A 21,677-nucleotide genomic window follows, 5' to 3' on the forward strand; every position below is an offset into this window, starting at 1 on the left:
ACTGGAGACTCGCAGACATGAGAAAAAGAAAAGAAGCAATATTTTCTCCACCAGTCTTGTAATTTAAAGATGTTGAACTGTTGTGTTCTTCAGTGTGCTCTTCACTCTGCTGTCATTGTCAGAGTGCAGCAGATAATCAATAAATGACTGTGACTTTGATTCTGTGAGCAGTTTTCCTGTCAGTCAAACAAACTGAAGGCTGTGTGTGAGTTTGTTCCTCCATTATTTTCAGACACAGTATTCCAGTCCTTTTATGATGCAACATCAACAGGTTATGGACCCAGGAAGGAGTTTGGAACCTGATGGAACTGATTATATTTTGATGGAGATGAGAAAAACTCTGAGGGAAATAAGATTTGGTCTAAAGAGGAGCAAACTGCAAGAGCCAGATGAAGGTGACGAGGCTGCAGATGAAGACACTGAAAGAAATGAAGAGGTGTTTGTTGAACTGATTCAAGTGTTGGATGGTAAAAGTCTGTCACTTGTGATGTGTTGTACATCCCAACATCTCACCAAGACATCATCTCTGTCAAGGCAGTGACCGTCATCTTCAAGGAGGGACAGATGGACAGCTCATCCATAAGGACAGTCTGACATTTGACCTTCAGGTGTCTGATCGACTGAACTATTTAAACACCGTTCACCCTACAGATGAAAGTGATGTTGATCAATGTCATGGATGTTCCCATCTTCAAACATGGCACCAAATATGAGGTCACTGTAACTATGTTAAATTTGGAAAGTGACACAGAGGGGATGAAAATTAAAGGTCAAACTGATGAGCCTATTCTTAAATGAAGTGTGAGTCCAGAGCACGAACAGAGAACCAGATGAAAGAGCAAATGTCTCACTTGGACAGACAGATTTATCAGGACCTACAGACCAGCAAAGGATGGTTTCAGGTCCACATTAACATTCACTGATCACTGTTCAGGAGCTACTTTAGTGTATTTTTTGAAAGCTCAGAGTGACACATTTAAAGCTGCAGAGAAGTTCATTGCTGATGGAGCATCTTATGGAAAAATCAAGAGCGTCAGATCAGATAACAGCACAGAGTTTACAGCTCCAGAGTTTCAGTCACTGCTTTATCTAAACACCATTCAGCATGAAACCTCAGCTCCTAATTGTCCCCATCAAAATGGGACAGAGAACAAGTCTGACCTTTCAAGGATGAGAACATTTGGGTCGCTGTGTTGTGTCCACAAACAGAACAAGAAAAAACTGGACTCACAATGTGAAAAAGGGGTTTTGTGTGTTCTGACAAAAACAGCTCTTCATATCTTGTCTTTTATCCAGACACAGGAAGAGAACTCAAAAACAGGTTGGTGAAGTTCATCACCACATATGTCAATGAGTGTCAGACTCAGACAGATCTGGACATGAGAGAAAAGATTCTGTACAAGGAGACGACTGAAAGCCACCTACCAAAAACTGACATCATCAAACCAATCAGACAGGAGCCTAAAGCAGAGATTAGAGACACGGATACAACTACAGGGGAGGGTGAGAGTCCACACAATCCACATTATCCAAGAAGGGAGAGGAGAAGTTATATCTTATACACACCAAGCTCTGAAGGAGGCCGTGAAGTCATCAAATTCAGATTTTTGGCTCAGAGCTCTGAAGGAGGGAATCAGTTCTCTGACAGTGAGTCCAAGGACTTCATCCTGATACCTGTGTCATGCTCGGCCCTGATCGGGGTTCTGGTTTAATTTTCTTTCCCTTTCTTTGACCCACCTTCTGCCCCTGTTCTGTTTTATTAGTTATTTATCAGGTGTTTATTTCCTGTTCTATTTTACTTTGTCACTTTGTTTCGTTGTTACTTTTCATTCTTTAGCCATTGTCCAGTTCTTTTCTAGTTCTGCCAGATTGTGTTTTCGTTGTTTATCATTCAGATGTCATCTATTAATTTTTGCTGTTCTCATTTCTGTTTTCTGTTGTTCTTTAATATCGGATCTTGCTTTCGGTTTATTACGTAGTCGTTGATTGTTGATTTTGTCATCTTGTTTTCATTTTGTATTCTTCAGTCATTTGTCAGTTCCTGTTTAGTTTAGCTTTAGTATTTATTCTCCATTTATTCTCTGAATAGTTTGCAGGTTCGTGCCCGGTCCATGGTACATTTTACTCTGTCCTCAGTTTCTGTTTTGACCTATTCAGTTTCCTCACGTCCATCTGATTATGTTCACTCCACGTCCTGCACCTGCCACCATGTCTTCGTCCCTCACTTATATCTGATTATGTTCACTTCACTGCACCTGCCCTGTGTCTTTGTCCTTCTCTTTGTTTCTGTCTGCTTTGTGTTTTCATTCATTCACGCTCTTGGCACCTGTTCACATATCTTTGTCTATTAGATCACTGCACTTTGCACACTCCCTTCCTCACTATCTTGCCCCATCCATACTCTTAATTCACCAGCCACGCCCCCTTTCTAGATCCTTCTCCTCATGTGCACCTTGTTAACACTTGCTTATTTAATCGCCTCCCAGCCACCACACCTTTGCCAGTGTGTCGCTGCTTCCAGCACACATTCTGGCCTTCTTGTGTTCAGTCCTGATTTGTCTTGCCATGTACCAGTGTCTTGCTCGGTGTTTCTCGACTGCGCCTTTTGCCTCAGCCCTGATGTCAGTGTTTGCTCGTGCCTCCGACCCCTGCCTGGATATAACTGTGTTTCTGCCTAACCATGTCTGTACCTCTGCTCCGCTGCCTGACAACCTGTGTATCGAACCTCTGCCTGAAATAAGCATGACAACTGCTTGTACCTCAAAGCCTGGTCTGGGAGTTTATATTGTGGGTCCACCCTAGTGAAAAATCAGTCAGAAAATATGAGGAAAAAATGTCAGTGGCCTCCACCTGTAAAGCTGTTACTGTTTTAATTCATAAGAAAATAGTTGTATTACCATTGAGTTATTATCATTATTATTCATGCTGGAATCCTTAATGTAGTGTTTTGTATATTTGTGAATATATGTATAGGAGAAATTTATGTTTTAGTTCACTATTGTGTCCACTAGAGGGCAGTGAGTCATCATGAGTTCCTTTAAATTCAAGCAGTTGTATTTTTTGTGGATGGTAATAGTCTGATATATTTCTATTACATATTTTTCTCATCTGTTCTAATGTCTGCATTATTCTGACTGAAATCCATGACGTTGTAGTTCAGAATTATGTCCACTTGAGGGCAGTAAACAGTCATGATTTTAGTTTCAAAACTTCAGAATTCGATTGGTGAAATTTTTTTTGTTGTAAATCGTTTAATAGTTGTTTTAATTTTGAAAATAGGTTCCTTTTTTCAAAATATTCACACAATTATCCAAACACCACACTCAATTTGCAGAACTAGATTGTTTACAAAATGACACACTTCAGTCAAAACATATACACATATTTTAAAAACATACACATATTTATAAAAATGCTGTGTGATTTTCATCTCACTAACAGTCTTCAAATGATCAGACACTATTTCAGTCAGTTACACACGACTGGGATCAAAACAAAACACATTTGTAAAAATATCTGTTTTAGGAAACAGCACGTGTGACTTTTTTTGCCAGATATTACAGTTTTTGCCGATTGCTTCCACACATTTTGCAAAATTTGGCTCACTGTGTCAAAACTCTACACATAAACAAGATAAGACACAACAATTGTAAAACACCTCACAATTCAGTCAAAATGAAACCCTACAGTCAAAACGTAACAATCTCTACAAAAATGTCATTCTAACAACAAAATGATACAAACATGCACCATTTGGCAACACTTTCAAATTAACAGCAACACACTGATGTGTTTTACACAAAACACTGAAGTCAATATATTTTTATTGACTTTTTCTCAAACAAGAGCTGAATGTTACAGTATTTAGAAACAAAAGTGTTATTTCCATTTTTTTTTACAAAGAAATAGACATTTCTTACAAATACCTAAAGAAACAGAGTACTGTACAGTTCAAATTCAAAACAATAAAAACGAGTGTTTACAGTACTGTAGTTTGTATCCATGGTACAGTAACATCAGAATGATATTGTACTTGACAGTACTATACACTGAGTGGGGGCTGAGGTTTAGGTGGAGACGTTGTCCAGCTTCCCTCAGTGTGGGTCACGGTTTATCACGTGGTCCACCAAAGTTACTTGAATTTCATCAGAATCATTTCTCCCTCTTGGTCTTCTTTGTCTTTGTCCTTGTCCAGTTGTCTGTTTTTGTCTTCCTTGTCCTCTTCACCTCCATGATTGCAGATTTGACTAAATGTCTGACCTGACCTCTATTTGTGGTGTCAAAGGTCAGAATGATTGGTGGTGAGTTTTCTGTGCCTAAGTGCCCAAGGTTCCTCCACAGAGAGTACCAAGGACCTCTTGTACTCACCAAGGGTCACTGGTTAACGTCTAAGTCTCTAAACCACACAGTGAGGCAGAAAGTGTGAGGACCCGAAAGACCTGGACCTTCGTTCTCCTGCAAAGATGTCAGTATCACCAAACACCTCTGTCCAGTGATGTCATGACTCCAGACACTCTTCCAGCCCTACCTCGCTCTCAAAGGACAAGGATCCAGAAACATGTTCAAAGGGAACACCTCAAAAGTCTTGCAAAAAAATAGACAAACAGTGCAAACATTTGGTATTTTATATTTTATTAAAAAAGGAAACTGGAATGTGGCATCATAGCCTGTCAGGAGAACAACATGAAGATGAGGAAAAATCTAAACAACTAAACATTTACTGTTTAAAAATACAAGCAGCAGCCATAAATCCGGCAGAAAAGATGCCAATGCTGCTGTAGATAAATCCACGGACCAGTCGAGCTCGTTCCTTCTGGAAGCTCTCCTCCTTCTCCTTAACTTTCTGCTCATGAAATTCTTTTTGAGCTTCCAGTTCTTCTTTGGCCTGATCAGCTTGGGCCACCAGCAGCTTCTTGGTCATCTGTTTTTGGGCTTCCAGCATTTTCTGATAATGCTCCTCCTGGGCTGCCAGCATTCTGGTGTAAAGCTCCTCCTGAGCATCAAAATTCTTCCTGCACTTTTCGTCAAATTGTGCCATACTCCTCTGGTAAGCCTCCTTGACTTCAGCCACCTCTTCCCTCATCCTCTGCATCCCAGCTTCCATGTCTGCAAGCTGCATTTGGTCTATTTGAGGATTCAGACCACATGACTCAAAGGAAGATGTCTGAAAGAGATAAATAACAGAAAATTACATGGTTAATTGTTTACCTTCAAATTTACCTGCAGGTTTTGTTAAAAAAAAGACATTTGTTTTCATAGTCCATGGGCCAAGCAGGTTTTCAGTCCCACTTCAGGGGACTAAACAACACCTACAATCAGCCTCAGTATACCACAAAAAGTGTATGGTGGCCGTCCCAGGGTGGCAGGTGTGTCCATGTAGGGGTCAGTGAAAGATTACAAAGGGATCAACATTTAAAATGCTTCATTCACATTGAAAAGTGAACCACATTATTTGTCTGATCACAGGGATTCCAACAAGGAGTAGTTTGGACTGTCTGTGACTAAATGTTATGGAGTTACCGTGTTTGATCATTACTTTGGAGACCAAACATTCAACACAGTCAGCATTGTAACATTTATTAATCCATGGATTGAAAGACACAGAGATTCTGCTTCAAGACAGCACTCACATTTTTGGTCAATGCTTGACAGAAAAGACAGTCCAGATAAACATAATGGAGAACAAAATGAGCAAAAACTTACCATTATGTCCTTAGATGTTTCAAATATGTAGTGATGCTCTTTCAGTATTTGTTGTAGGTGGAAAATTAATTTTGTTGTCGTCTGCTCGCTGCTGTGGTCACAGTGACGTACAAACACTTGTAAAGTGCATTCATGTCCTTTGTGATGGGTTAAAGGTCACAGGACTTTATGACATTTGATCCTTTGTTCTCATGGGTTTTGTGACATCATCATTGGTGTAATAAAAATGATTAAGTACTGGATAAATGTGGACTGTTGTCAGCACTAAAATGTGACAGTGGGGTGGACTAGTGAACCTTTTGTTCATTTTCTCATAAAAGCACCAAATTTGTCACAAACATTCAAATTGAGTGTGTGCAGAGGTGTAGTTCACTTTGTCTCCACTGGGGTTAAAAAAGTTTGACTTTTCCAGAAACGGTTCCTGTTTTAGAATTTAAATCCTCACAAGTTTTTCGCAGCAGTCTGTGTCTGTAGTTTAATGCAGCGTCTTTTAAACAGTCATGGAAGCTTTATTCTTAGTTAGTTAAACTTGCTGACATGGAGTTTGTATTTTCCTTTACGGGTTTTATTGTCAAAGCTGTCAGGGACTCGATCTCTCACAAACTGTGGCCTGAATCCAGACTGGAAATGAACCCACCTCAGGTCCAGACAGACAAACCGGGTCAACAGTGGACAACAACATCTTGAGGTCCAGAACAGGTCGGTGTGATTTTAAGTAAGACCTCAGTACTTTGCTGAGGCACTTTTGGCAGCAATTACAGCCTCAAGTCTTCTTGAATATGGTCCCACAAGCTTGGTGCACCTATCTTTAGCCAGTTTGGTCCATTCCTCTTTGCAGCACCTCTCAAGCTCCATCAGGTTGGATGTGGAGTGTCGGTGCACAGCCATTTTCAGATCTCTCCAGAGATGTTCAGTCAGATTCAGGTCTGGGCTCTGGCTGGGCCACTCAAGGACATTCACAGAGTTGTCTTGAAGCCACTCCTTTGATATTTTGGCTGTGTGCTTAGGGTCATTGTCCTGCTGAAAGATGAACCGTCGTCCCAGTCTGAGGTCAAGAGCGCTCTGGAGCAGGTTTTCATCCAGGATGTCTCTGTACATTGCTGCATTCATCTTTCCCTCAATCCTGACTAGTCTCCCACTTCCTGCTGCTGAAACAAAAAACACACACAAAACACTGAAGTTTAAATCTTTTTATTTACTTTTTCTCAAACAAGAGTTGAAAGTTGCAGTATTTTTCAACAAAACATGTTATTTCCATTTTTGTTTTTTAAAAGAAATAGAAATTTCTTGCAAATACCTAAAGAAAAGAGTAATGTAGAGTTCAAATTCAAAACAATAAAAACAAGTGTTTACAGTACTGTAGTTTGTATACATGGTACAGTAACATCAGAATGATATTGTACTTGACAGGACGACCCACTGAGTGGTGGCTGAGGTTTGGGTGGAGACTTTGTCCAGCTTCCCTCAGTGTGGGCCGTGGTGATCACATGGTCCACCAAAGTTGCTCGAATTTCACGTGAAACTTTTCTCCTTGTTGGTCTTCTTTGTCTTTGTCCTCGTCCACATATCTCTCTTCATCTTTGTCTTCCTTGTCCTCTTCCTGTGGGTCTTATCGCCTCCATGATTGCAGATTTGACAAAATATCTTAAATGAGCTCTATTTGTGGTGCCAAAGGTGTTGGACAAAAAACAAAAATAACCTTTTCTTAAAACACAGAAAATCTCAGGTTTCCCCTTGTGAGTCTGTGGGCAGTGCAAGACAGAATACACAAACAAAAATAATTTGAATTCAAGTTCATCCTACCAGGTTTATTGAAACAGCAGAGCAGATCAGTCATCAAAAATCATTCATCTTTGGGTTCATGAAAAATGGGTTCAGAATGCATACACATCTTTAATAAAGCCACAAAGCCAATAACCACAGCATGTGCAGCAAAAAGAACCAACTTCTTTTAAAAACAGAGTTTTTAAGCTTGCAGTTCAGAAATCTGTCAGGGCGGGGCTCCCAGTCCCGTACGTCCTCGGTCTGAGAACAAACATGTAACTCCATGGTAGAAAGAAGAAATAAAGCAGGCATTGTTGTTAATCCTTAATCGTCCAACGTTGTGATGGGAACTGATTTGATAATTGCCCTGGGTGCAGAGGTTTGCCAGCACATACACCCCCACGTTTTGCCTTCGCGGCAAAGTGTAACTAAAGGCACTTTTCTACTACAAAGCTCCAGCACTACTCGGCTCTACTCGGTTTGGTTCCAGGCACGTCATTTTCTACTGCAAATAGTACCTCTTCAACGTGGGCGGGGTCAGCAGAGCAAACTGTGGTGACGTCGTTTTATACGCGACACAAACATAAACAATGGTGGACTGCGTGTGTTTACTGCTGTGAGTTTTTAAGAGAAAGTTGCTGGCGGTGAGACAAAACACGCTTGAGAAGTACAGAAGACTTTGGGACTTCATACAACAATATGAAGATGAAGACGAGAAGATACAAGCTGCTAAAGAGACGAAGAGATAAAGCATGATGGTAAGCTAATCGTTAGCTTCCTAAGTAGCTCGTAAATAATTAATAACTGCAGGCTCTCGCTATTAACTATTAAAATTGTGGCTGTCAAAATAAAGCGTTAATTTAGATTAATTACAATACAATACCTATCAGTCACACTTTGCTCCATTTTGTTTTGACGTCAGTGACTTGATCTGTGAATAAAGACGCGTTTCTGAGAGCAATAAACGTGTTAATGTCAATACTTTTTTTACCAAAGTAACTTGCTTTGATAACTTATTGTTAAATCTCAAATGTGGGAGTTTGTGCGTTTACAGACGTTCACGCACAAAATGTTGATTCGGTTTTAATGACTGTTAATTAACGTCGTCACTGAAGTCGAACAGGCTTAAAACACATTAAAAACGTTTGTTTTTCATCCAGATTTTAATGTTCAATGGACAAATTTAAAATATGAAATCTAATAAGATAATTATTAAAGGAGTCATATTGTGCAGAAAGAATCAGCCTCCAAACTCCCACAATTCTGTTTTATAGACATTCTTAATAATATAGCCTTTTTACACAATGAAATTTGCCTGCATTTAACCCATCCAAATTACACTTAGACAGTTCTCCCAATTTAAGATCAATTTACAGCTTGTTTAATAACTCCTTGATATGTAAAAAAAATAACCCTGATCCTTTACCTGATTATTAAATGCCTCAAGCACACAGATCTGAGTTTTTAATATACCTGCAATTAAATGATTCATTTAGAATAACTAATCACAAACCCTGTAATCAATTACATTATTTTTTTAATAACCTGACAGCACTAATTAAATATGTATGCTGTGTGTGTGTGTTTCAGATGGTTTTCTCAGAGTCACCGCTGCAAAGGTTCATGTCATGGAATGGGACACCTTTGTCATCATCATCATGTTATGTTTCACTATGAATTTTGAATAAGTTTGTACTTTTCGCTAAAATGTCTCCACGTTTGTGTAACATCAGTTTGATTTGTAAAAGTTAACAAGGCTTACTGATTTAAAGGCTAACAGTTTGAAAAGCTGTTGAAGCATAATCCAGTAGTAAAATAAGTTTTACATTTAATGGGGTCATAAATGTAAATGTAACAGACAGTAAAACTGGTTGTTCAAAATTCCTTGATGTAATGGTGCCTTCATTGAAGTGACTAAACCTTTTTGTTTATGTTAAATACCATTTGGTAAAATCTCAGTTAAGACATGGTTATTCCAGCATCTGTGTAAAGATTTAGCCAGGTGTAGTGTGCAGTGAATTCTGTAGCGGCAAAACCCAAATTAAAAATTCTTAGAAATGAACCTTCATTGCACCAAAAAATCAATGACAAAATGTTTTTTTACTGTTGACTCAGCATGAAATGACAAATTATGATACAGTCACATGAGTCAAATTGTTTACTGCAACAAAAAAGAGCTAATACAAAAAAAACCAAAAAAAAATATCAACACAAACTATACAAAAGTTTCATGTCTGTAGTCTGGGTTGGGGGCGCAGGTCACATGCCCCGGTCACGCATCGCGTGCACAAGGTCGCCCAGCACGCCAAGATATGCCTAATGAAATGCAGCTTCCACCACCGCTGCTTCCTCAAGGATCGGTCGGATGTGTCGATCACACTGGGCCCAGTTCAGCTTCAGCCTCAACATCACTCAAGATGTTGAGATTCTCTTGCTGGAACAGGCTCCCTTTTCTCTTGCCTGGACAATAGTGAAGGTAGAAATGGGAAAGCAAAAAAAAAAAAAAAACAACAACAACAAAACCTTCAGTCTCATTTTTGGAGTCATTTTTGATCAGGATATGTCATTCAATGCGCATATTAAACAAATATGTAGGACTGCTTTTTTGCATTTGCGCAATATCTCTAAAATTAGAAAGGTCTTGTCTCAGAGTGATGCTGAAAAACTAATTCATGCATTTATTTCCTCTAGGCTGGACTATTGTAATTCATTATTATCAGGATGTCCTAAAAGTTCCTTGAAAAGCCTTCAGTTAATTCAAAATGCTGCAGCTAGAGTACTGACGGGGACTAGAAGGAGAGAGCATATTTCACCCATATTGGCCTCTCTTCATTGGCTTCCTGTTAATTCTAGAATAGAATTTAAAATTCTTCTTCTTACTTATAAGGTTTTGAATAATCAGGTCCCATCTTATCTTAGGGACCTCATAGTACCATATCACCCCAATAGAGCGCTTCGCTCTCAGACTGCAGGCTTACTTGTAGTTCCTAGGGTTTGTAAGAGTAGAATGGGAGGCAGAGCCTTCAGCTTTCAGGCTCCTCTCCTGTGGAACCAGCTCCCAATTCAGATCAGGGAGACAGACACCCTCTCTACTTTTAAGATTAGGCTTACAACTTTCCTTTTTGCTAAAGCTTATAGTTAGGGCTGGATCAGGTGACCCTGAACCATCCATTAGTTATGCTGCTATAGACTTAGACTGCTGGGGGGTTCCCATGATGCACTAAGTGTTTCTTTCTCTTTTTGCTCTGTATGCACCACTCTGCATTTAATCATTAGTGATTGATCTCTACTCTCTTCCACAGCATGTCTTTTTCCTGGTTCTCAGCCCCAGCTAGTCCCAGCAGAATTCAATTCAATTCAATTTTATTTATATAGCGCCAAATCACAACAAACAGTTGCCCCAAGGCGCTTTATATTGTAAGGCAAGGCCATACAATAATTACGTAAAAACCCCAAAGGTCAAAACGACCCCCTGTGAGCAAGCACTTGGCGACAGTGGGAAGGAAAAACTCCCTTTTAACAGGAAGAAACCTCCAGCAGAACCAGGCTCAGGGAGGGGCAGTCTTCTGCTGGGACTGGTTGGGGCTGATGGAGAGAACCAGGAAAAAGACATGCTGTGGAGGGGAGCAGAGATCAATCACTAATGATTAAATGCAGAGTGGTGCATACAGAGCAAAAAGAGAAAGAAACACTCAGTGCATTATGGGAACCCCCCAGCAGTCTAAGTCTATAGCAGCATAACTAAGGGATGGTTCAGGGTCACCTGATCCAGCCCTAACTATAAGCTTTAGCAAAAAGGAAAGTTTTAAGCCTAATCTTAAAAGTAGAGAGGGTGTCTGTCTCCCTGATCCGAATTGGGAGCTGGTTCCACAGGAGAGGAGCCTGAAAGCTGAAGGCTCTGCCTCCCATTCTACTCTTACAAACCCTAGGAACTACAAGTAAGCCTGCAGTCTGAGAGCGAAGCGCTCTATTGGGGTGATATGGTACTATGAGGTCCCTAAGATAAGAAGGGACCTGATTATTCAAAACCTTATAAGTAAGAAGAAGAATTTTAAATTCTATTCTAGAATTAACAGGAAGCCAATGAAGAGAGGCCAATATGGGTGAGATATGCTCTCTCCTTCTAGTCCCCGTCAGTACTCTAGCTGCAGCATTTTGAATTAACTGAAGGCTTCTCAGGGAACGTTTAGATCAAAAATGACTCCAAGATTTCTCACAGTATTACTAGAGGTCAGGGTAATGCCATCCAGAGTAAGGATCTGGTTAGACACCATGTTTCTAAGATTTGTGGGGCCAAGTACAATAACTTCAGTTTTATCTGAGTTTAAAAGCAGGAAATTAGAGGTCATCTATGTCCTTATGTCTGTAAGACAATCCTGCAGTTTAGCTAATTGGTGTGTGTCCTCTGGCTTCATGGATAGATAAAGCTGGGTATCATCTGCGTAACAATGAAAATTTACGCAATGCCGTCTAATAATACTGCCTAAGGGAAGCATATATAAAGTGAATAAAATTGGTCCTAGCACAGAACCTTGTGGAACTCCATAATTAACCTTAGTCTGTGAAGAAGATTCCCCATTTACATGAAAAAATTGTAATCTATTAGATAAATCTGATTCAAACCACCGCAGCGCAGTGCCTTTAATACCTATGGCATGCTGTAATCTCTGTAATAAAATTTTATGGTCAACAGTATCAAAAGCAGCACTGAGGTCTAACAGAACAAGCACAGAGATGAGTCCACTGTCTGAGGCCATAAGAAGATCATTTGTAACCTTCACTAATGCTGTTTCTGTACTATGATGAATTCTAATTCTAATTCAGAAGACTGCCCCTCCCTGAGCCTGGTTCTGCTGGAGGTTTCTTCCTGTTAAAATGGAGTTTTTCCTTCCCACTGTCGCCAAGTGCTTGCTCACAGGGGGTCGTTTTGACCGTTGGGGTTTTTCCGTAATTATTGTATGGCCTTGCCTTACAATATAAAGCACCTTGGGGCAACTGTTTGTTGTGATTTGGCGCTATATAAATAAAATTGATTTGATTTGTATGATCATTCCCCAGAGTTTTACTTATCTTGGTCACTTTGCATAAAAATTATGTTCTTTCAAAATGATCCTCCAACAAATCAGACCATTTGGAGCATAATTTTGAAAGAACATGACTTTTTTGCAAAGCAACCAAGATAACTGAAACTTTGGGAAGGTCCACCAAAATTTGCTGGACCTTTGTGGGATTTATTACAATATTTATGGGTTCTGGGGTTTTTTTTTTTATTTTTGTGGGGGGTGTCACCCTGTATATATGGTATTTGGGAAAGTTAAGGTGATGTGAGACACGTTATTCTTACCTGTGATGACACATTGCTGTGTGGTGGTGGACGTTGATACAGATGTTGAAGCTGCTGGTCGAACCCTCCTTGCTTATGGAACTGGATTCTTCAACAAAAACACAAAATGGTGACATGTCAAAAAAAAAACCACACACATCACAGTAATGGCGCTAAATGAGTCAAATGTACATGTTTATTGTCTTGCTGACTTTAGGTGTTTTTCTGTCAGAAGTTAATACTTTAAAGCGGAGTTAGCTAGCTCGCTAGTTAGCAGTCAGCTAGCTCACTGTGTCCGTGTACATGAGACAACGATGTTACTTTAACACAAGTTTAGACTCACAATCTTAGTTTGTTAAAGTGTGCTTCCCACCAGTGGGATAAGTAACGTTAAACGGTGCTTTCAAGCAGACTACAGTCACAAAAACACTTACCAGCCGTCGCTTCTAACAAAGCCGAGCCGCGGTCATCCTGCCTCAAGTTTGTTCACCTGTCGGTGTCCGTAAACAGTGTTCCTGCGGTCAAACTGTTTCCAGCCCTTACGGTCCAACCTACTCCAGTCATTGTGGTCCTGTAATCACTTTTAAGCTTTTTCAGCTGTTCTCTGAGTTGCTGTAGTGTCCGGTGAGCTGGGCACGGCCAAAGAGTGGGAGATTTTCTCATTTCGGATCGCTTCATCCACCAAACACAAAAGTCCACAACTCATCCACAGACCACAGAGTGGTTTTGTGAGAGTAAAAAAAAAACAAACAAAAAAAACGCTGTGAAACGAAAGAAAACAGTGGTCACTGTAACGCCGCTGACTATTTAAAAATGGCGGGTTTTGATTTTCCTCTCAGACGGCACGCTCATGACTCGTCCAGTGACGACATTCCCTGACCAATCAGTGGCCGGCAGCCTATTAATGTCACATTTTAGTATCGGCTCGGCTCGCTTGGAACCGCTCCTGAGCAGGTACTAAAAAAAGCACCCAGTACCAGGTACTAACCCTAGTGGAAAAGCAAAAAAACCGAGTAGAGTCGAGCCGAGTAGAGCCAGAGTAGTGCTACTTTTGTGAAGTAGAAAAGCGCCTTAATAATGTAAAAAATTGTTGAAGAATCACTGTTTTCTTGTTTTCAGCTCCGTATGAGAACACGTCCATGTGTTCAGTTCAGTGGTGTCATTGTGTTTTTCAGACACTTTGAAGGTTGGCTTTTAGATAAGAAATAACCCTGTCATTGTTTTCCCTCTGGAAGCAAAGTTCTTTCATGCAGTCAAAATATGAGAACACTCACATTTTATAGAATGCAGAAGCAGAAATTAATTTTGAACAATACCGTCATTCAGTTTTTCATCATTGATCAGCATAGTTCAAACATAAATGCAGGATTTATTCATATTTGGTCATATGGTAGCAGGGCTGGTACTTTCTGGCTTATGTGCTGCTCTGATCTACCAGAAAATTGGCAAGACTGCGGCATCAAGAACCACAGCCCCTCGCTTGTTTGTCATGATTATCGAGGTGGGCAAGGCAGTGCATTCTCAGACTGTGATGACTCTTCAACTCAGATGCAAAATGGATGACATCTTGGAGCAGATGCGTGCCTTGCAGATGAAAATGAAAATTTCGGAGGCCGGGGAATATTCTTAATTCATAATTGGGAATATTCTTAATTCATAATTGGGATTTGGTTGTTCAAGTGAAGCTGTAAAAAGTGTTTTTCACTGCTCAGACCACAACACGGCAGGCTTATCAGCCTGAAGGACAAATTGCCCTGCTGTTTTCCTCCAGAGGAATTTCTTTGGCCTTGGTGAACATTTGGCTGTTTCTTATCTCAGCTCACAAAGACAATAAACTGTTTCACAGGACTGAAGCATGCTCCACTCCCTCTCCCCACCCCCGACCTACCCCCCCATCACACACCCCTCACTCCGGCTTCTGCTCACCCCTTCATCCCTTCTGTTCTGCGGGTGTGGCGCGGTTTTAGCTGCAGCAGGTCCCCAACCCCCCCAAGCTGACGGTGGCGTGACTCAGGGTTGCTGTGAGACCTTCACCCACTGGCCTCAATTCAGAAAACGGACTTCTTCAAATTTAGTGCACATAAACAATGTCAAATGTGTATGTGCTGTCTTTAATTCTGATGTGTGCCATTATTACGGTAAAAAAAGTAATAATTGTGGACTAATTGCTGTCTGAGGTAATTGGAGTGTAAACATAATTTCTCCACTGTGAGATCAATAAAGTATATCTCATCTCATCTCTGCATTTAATTTGTTGTTGTCTAAAATCTGTGTGGGGGTGGACCGTTTCACGCAGACTCATTCTGGGGTTCGTGTACCTGAGCAGCTTCATGTTCTTACTGGGACCTTTAACCCGCCTTCCACTGAGCCACTCAACAGGCCCCGTCCCCAGGAAGCAAACATGTCTGCAGCTCAATTGGTCATCACCTTGACAACAGTAGATCTGAGAGAAGCCAATTGCTCTTTTTTTCTTCTTCTTCTTCTACTACTTCTTCTTCTTCTGCAGCGATGGAACCAGGGTACTTCCACTGCCCACTGAATGCTGATGTTATTTTCTGAACAAAAATTGCAAATGCATCTCTCTGTTCTCAGTCTGGAGGGACACAGCATTTGAAAGAGCTTAATTTTATCATGACCACTGATTGCTTCTGTATCTGTGACACAAATAAACATGTGAGGTGATGCACTCACAGGATGTGGGTTAATTAGTTGGCGTGATGTCAAATACGTGCAGGACTGACTCAGGTTTCATTAAACTGTTTCCCAAGATTATTTCTCTGAATTTGAAATGTTGTAAAACTTTCGTGCCCAACCGGTCGACCGTGATCGACCTGTTCCAGTCGATCGCATGAAAAAAAAATCTCTCACTGGACTCGAAAGGATTTAATGCTGCTATAACAGACTGATGCAGCAGGTGGCAGCAATGCACCATCAAGGACGCCGGCTGCTGTTAAACACCAGAGAAGAAGAGCAGCTCTTCTATGGTGGATAAAAAACAAAAAATTATCATTTTCATCCTGGATTTTTTTTATTTATTTATTCAAATGGCAAATCCATCTGTCTTATTTGCAATGTAAATGTGGCTTTACTGAAGAAAGGGAATTTGTAGCAGCATTTCAGATGATTCACAAGAAATACGATATTACATACATTAGCATATTACATGTGCTATCAAGCAGGTTGCAACAGTGTGACCTGCAGAACTTTCCACACATGGACACAGAACTTAAGCACCAGGACAAAGAACGTAGATCCTAAGAGTCGACGTTATGATGATCACGTGTAGAGCATCTTGTCAGAATTTGACAGGCGTTTCACTGACTTTGCCTCCAAAGAGCCTGTTGTCAGTTTTCTGTGTTTTCCATTTGGGGAAAATATAGATGTGCACTGTATATCGTCCAAAGTGGCATCACTCTTCAACCTGGATCCTCACACTGAAAAATGACATTGAGATAAAATCCAGAGCAACACCTGACATGAATGTCCAAATCTGGAATCTAATGCAGACAGAGAGTGTCTGAGTGCCTGCTTACGGCTGCACTCAGCTCCTACTGTCTGGACTATGAGAGACGAGCTTCCTCCTTTCGGGGTCAGAAGTCCCACTAAGGTAGGGAACAACTTTTCCAACTTGAGGCCAGTCCTAGGCCTACTTGTGCTTATTCTTTTCTCCCATGCACATTTACTTCAAAGATGCATTATTATTGTTAAAACCTGCCAGAAAATTGTGTTATTATATTGGTGCACAATATGTTGCGGCCACACTGTGGCGTTCCATATGGCTCGGTAGATCTCGATACACTGTCTTCTTTAAAAGTAGATCTCGATTCAAAAAAGGTTGGGCACCCCTGTTGTAAAACATGAAATGATAATTTAGATGATATTTCATTTGAGAGCGCTGCTCTCCACTTTAGGCAGAACTCCAGATTTAGCTCAACAGAACTGACCTGAGCTCTATTTGTGGTGCCAACGGTCAGACTGATTGGTGGTGAGTTTTCTGTGCATGTGTTTTCAGATATGTGCAAAAGTGTTTCCAATTACCAGATGTGTTTTGCATTTTTATTAAAAGATTTTTTTCCAATCCTAACAACATATTTTATCTTTGTGTTCAGTGTCTAATGTTGGTAAATGTGTGTAATGTTCTGCAACAACTGTGTTGAAGAACTGCAAGCAAAGCAGTTTTTGCCAACTGCTTCCACCCAAAAAGGGAATGCTTAGACTAAAACTTCAAATCCAAAACATCTTGTAACAATTGTTAAAACACAATGTGACAAAACCTTATTTTCTGCTATTTTAGTCAGTTACACACGACTGGGATCAAAACAAAACACATTTGTAAAAACCTCTATTTTAGGAAATAGCTACGTGAGACTTTTTTTTGCTAGATATTACAGTTTGTGCCAATTGCTTACACACATTTTGCAAAGTTTGGTTCACTTTGTCAAAACTCTATACACAAACAAGATAAATCAAATCAAATCAATTTTATTTATATAGCGCCAAATCACAACAAACAGTTGCCCCAAGGCACTTTATATTGTAAGGCAAAGCCATACAATAATTACAGAAAAACCCCAACTGTCAAAACGACCACCTGTGAGCAAGCACTTGGCAACAGTGGGAAGGAAAAACTCCCTTTTAACAGGAAGAAACCTCCAGCAGAGCCAGGCTCAGGGAGGGGCAGTCTTCTGCTGGGACTGGATGGGGCTGAGGGAGAGAACCAGGAAAAAGACTTGCTGTGGAGGGGAGCAGAGATCAATCACTAATGATTAAGCAGAGTGGTGCATACAGAGCAAAAAGAGAAAGAAACACTCAGTGCATCATGGGAACCCCCCCAGCAGTCTAAGTCTATAGCAGCATAACTAAGGGATGGTTCAGGGTCACCTGATCCAGCCCTAACTATAAGCTTTAGCAAAAAGGAAAGTTTTAAGCCTAATTCTAAAAGTAGAGAGGGTGTCTGTCTCCCTGATCTGAATTGGGAGCTGGTTCCACAGGAGAGGAGCCTGAAAGCTAAAGGCTCTGCCTCCCATTCTACTCTTACAAACCCTAGGAACTACAAGTAAGCCTGCAGTCTGAGAGCGAAGCGCTCTATTGGGGTGATATGGTACTATGAGGTCCCTAAGATAAGAAGGGACCTGATTATTAAAACCTTATAAGTAAGAAGAAGAATTAGAAGATAAGACACAACAGTTGTAAAACTCCTCACAGCTCCATCAAAATGAAACCCTACAGTCAAAACCTAACAATCTGTACAAAAATGTCATTCAAGCAACAAAATGATTTGGAAACACTTTCAAATCACCAGCAACACACCAATGTGTTTTACACAAAACACTGAATTCAATATATTTTTATTGACTTTCTCTCAAAGAAGAGCTGAATGTTACAGTATTTAGAAACAAAAAGTGTTATTTCCATTTTTTTTATATACAAAGAAATAGAAATTTCCTACAAATACCTAAAGAAACAGAGTACTGTACAGTTCAAATTCAAAACAATAAAAACAGGTGTTTACAGTACTGTAGTTTGTATCCATGGTACAGTAACATCAGAATGATATTGTACTTGACAGTACTCTAGCTGCAGCATTTTGAATTAACTGAAGGCTTTTTAGGGAACTTTTAGGACAACCTGATAATAATGAATTACAATAGTCCAGCCTAGAGGAAATAAATGCATGAATTAGTTTTTCAGCATCACTCTGAGACAAGACCTTTCTGATTTTAGAGATATTGCGTAAATGCAAAAAAGCAGTCCTACATATTTGAATAAAACTGGTCCTAGCACAGAACCTTGTGGAACTCCATAATTAACTTTAGACTGTGAAGAAGATTCCCCATTTACATGAACAAATTGTAATCTATTAGACAAATATGATTCAAACCACCGCAGCCCAGTGCCTTTAATACCTATGGCATGCTCTAATCTCTGTAATAAAATTTTATGGTCAACAGTATCAAAAGCAGCACTGAGGTCTAACAGAACAAGCACAGAGATGAGTCCACTGTCCGAGGCCATAAGAAGATCATTTGTAACCTTCACTAATGCTGTTTCTGTACTATGATGAATTCTAAAACCTGACTGAAACTCTTCAAATAGACCATTCCTCTGCAGATGATCAGTTAGCTGTTTTACAACTACCCTTTCAAGAATTTTTGAGAGAAAAGGAAGGTTGGAGATTGGCCTATAATTAGCTAAGATAGCTGGGTCAAGTGATGGCTTTTTAAATAATGGTTTAATTACTGCCACCTTAAAAACCTGTGGTACATAGCCAACTAACAAAGATAGATTGATCATATTTAAGATCGAAGCATTAAATAATGGTAGGGCTTCCTTGAGCAGCCTGGTAGGAATGGGGTCTAATAAACATGTTGATGGTTTGGATGAAGTAACTAATGAAAATAACTCAGACAGAACAATCGGAGAGAAAGAGTCTAACCAAATACCGGCATCACTGAAAGCAGCCAAAGATAACGATACGTCTTTGGGATGGTTATGAGTAATTTTTTCTCTAATAGTTAAAATTTTGTTAGCAAAGAAAGTCATGAAGTCATTACTAGTTAAAGTTAATGGAATACTCAGCTCAATAGAGCTCTGACTCTTTGTCAGCCTGGCTACAGTGCTGAAAAGAAACCTGGGGTTGTTCTTATTTTCTTCAATTAGTGATGAGTAGAAAGATGTCCTAGCTTTACGGAGGGCTTTTTTATAGAGCAACAGACTCTTTTTCCAGGCTAAGTGAAGATCTTCTAAATTAGTGAGACGCCATTTCCTCTCCAACTTACGGGTTATCTGCTTTAAGCTACGAGTTTGTGAGTTATACCACGGAGTCAGGCACTTCTGATTTAAAGCTCTCTTTTTCAGAGGAGCTACAGCATCCAAAGTTGTCTTCAATGAGGATGTAAAACTATTGATGAGATACTCTATCTCACTTACAGAGTTTAGGTAGCTACTCTGCACTGTGTTGGTATATGGCATTAGAGAACATAAAGAAGGAATCATATCCTTAAACCTAGTTACAGCGCTTTCTGAAAGACTTCTAGTGTAATGAAACTTATTCCCCACTGCTGGGTAGTCCATCAGAGTAAATGTAAATGTTATTAAGAAATGATCAGACAGAAGGGAGTTTTCAGGGAATACTGTTAAGTCTTCAATTTCCATACCATAAGTCAGAACAAGATCTAAGATATGATTAAAGTGGTGGGTGGACTCATTTACATTTTGAGCAAAGCCAATAGAGTCTAATAATAGATTAAATGCAGTGTTGAGGCTGTCATTCTCAGCATCTGTGTGGATGTTAAAATCGCCCACTATAATTATCTTATCTGAGCTAAGCACTAAGTCAGACAAAAGGTCTGAAAATTCACAGAGAAACTCACAGTAACGACCAGGTGGACGATAGATAATAACAAATAAACTGGTTTTTGGGACTTCCAATTTGGATGGACAAGACTAAGAGTCAAGCTTTCAAATGAATTAAAGCTCTGTCTGGGTTTTTGATTAATTAATAAGCTGGAATGGAAGATTGCTGCTAATCCTCCGCCTCGGCCCGTGCTACGAGCATTCTGACAGTTAGTGTGACTCGGGGGTGTTGACTCATTTAAACTAACATATTCATCTTGCTGTAACCAGGTTTCTGTAAGGCAGAATAAATCAATATGTTGATCAATTATTATATCATTTACCAACAGGGACTTAGAAGAGAGAGACCTAATGTTTAATAGACCACATTTAACTGTTTTAGTCTGTGGTGCAGTTGAAGGTGCTATATTATTTTTTCTTTTTGAATTTTTATGCTTAAATAGATTTTTGCTGGTTATTGGTGGTCTGGGAGCAGACACTCTTCCAGCCCTATCTCGCTGTCAAAGGACAAGGATCCAGAAACATGTTCAAAGGGAACACCTCAAAAGTCTTGCAAAAAACAGACAAACAGTGCAAACATTTGGTATTTTATATTTTATTAAGAGAGGAAACTGGAATGTGGCATCATAGCCTGTCAGGAGAACAACATGATGATGAGGAAAAATCTAAACAACTAAACATTTACTGTTTAAAAATACAAGCAGCAGCCATAAATCCGGCAGAAAAGATGCCAATGCTGCTGTAGATAAATCCACGGACCAGTCGAGCTCGTTCCTTCTGGAAGCTCTCCTCCTTCTCCTTAACTTTCTGCTCATGAAGTTCTTTTTGAGCTTCCAGTTCTTCTTTGGCCTGATCAGCTTGGGCCACCAGCAGCTTCTTGATCAACTGTTTTTGGGCTTCCAGCATTTTCTGATAATCCTCCTCCTGGGCTGCCAGCATTCTGGTGTAAAGCTCCTCCTGAGCATCCAAATTCTTCCTGCACTTTTCGTCAAATTGTGCAATACTCCTCTGGTAAGCCTCCTTGACTTCAGCCACCTCTTCCCTCATCCTCTGCATCCCAGCTTCCATGTCTGCAAGCTGCACTTGGTTTATTTGAGGATTGAGACCACATGACACAAAGGAAGATGTCTGAAAGAGATAAATAACAGAAAATTACGTGGTTAATTGTTTACCTTCAAATTTACCTGCAGGTTTTGTTAAAAAAAAGACATTTGTCTTCATAGTCCATGGGCCAAGCAGGTTTTCAGTCCCACTTCAGGGGACTAAACAACACCTACAATCAGCCTCAGTATACCACAAAAAGTGTATGGTGGCCGTCCCAGGGTGGCAGGTGTGTCCATGTAGGGGTCAGTGAAAGATTACAAAGGGATCAACATTTAAAATGCTTCATTCATATTGAAAAGTGAACCACATTATTTGTCTGATCACAGGGATTCCAACAAGGAGTAGTTTGGACTGTCTGTGACTAAATGTTATGGAGTTACCGTGTTTGATCATTACTTTGGAGACCAAACATTCAAAACAGTCAGCA

General features: G+C 40.1%; 1 long non-coding RNA gene across 1 annotated transcript; it reads left to right on the forward strand.

Annotated features, from left to right (window-relative positions):
* The first annotated feature begins 3,437 nt into the window (after positions 1-3,437).
* Positions 3,438-17,149, forward strand: LOC117509242. Its single transcript, XR_004560327.1, has 3 exons — positions 3,438-3,467; positions 5,273-5,275; positions 17,085-17,149. It is a non-coding gene; the product is annotated as an uncharacterized LOC117509242 (long non-coding RNA).
* Positions 17,150-21,677: the final 4,528 nt, after the last annotated feature.

Source organism: Thalassophryne amazonica, chromosome 4 (assembly GCF_902500255.1).
Source record: "Thalassophryne amazonica chromosome 4, fThaAma1.1, whole genome shotgun sequence".
In the NCBI taxonomy this organism is placed as follows: domain Eukaryota; kingdom Metazoa; phylum Chordata; class Actinopteri; order Batrachoidiformes; family Batrachoididae; genus Thalassophryne; species Thalassophryne amazonica.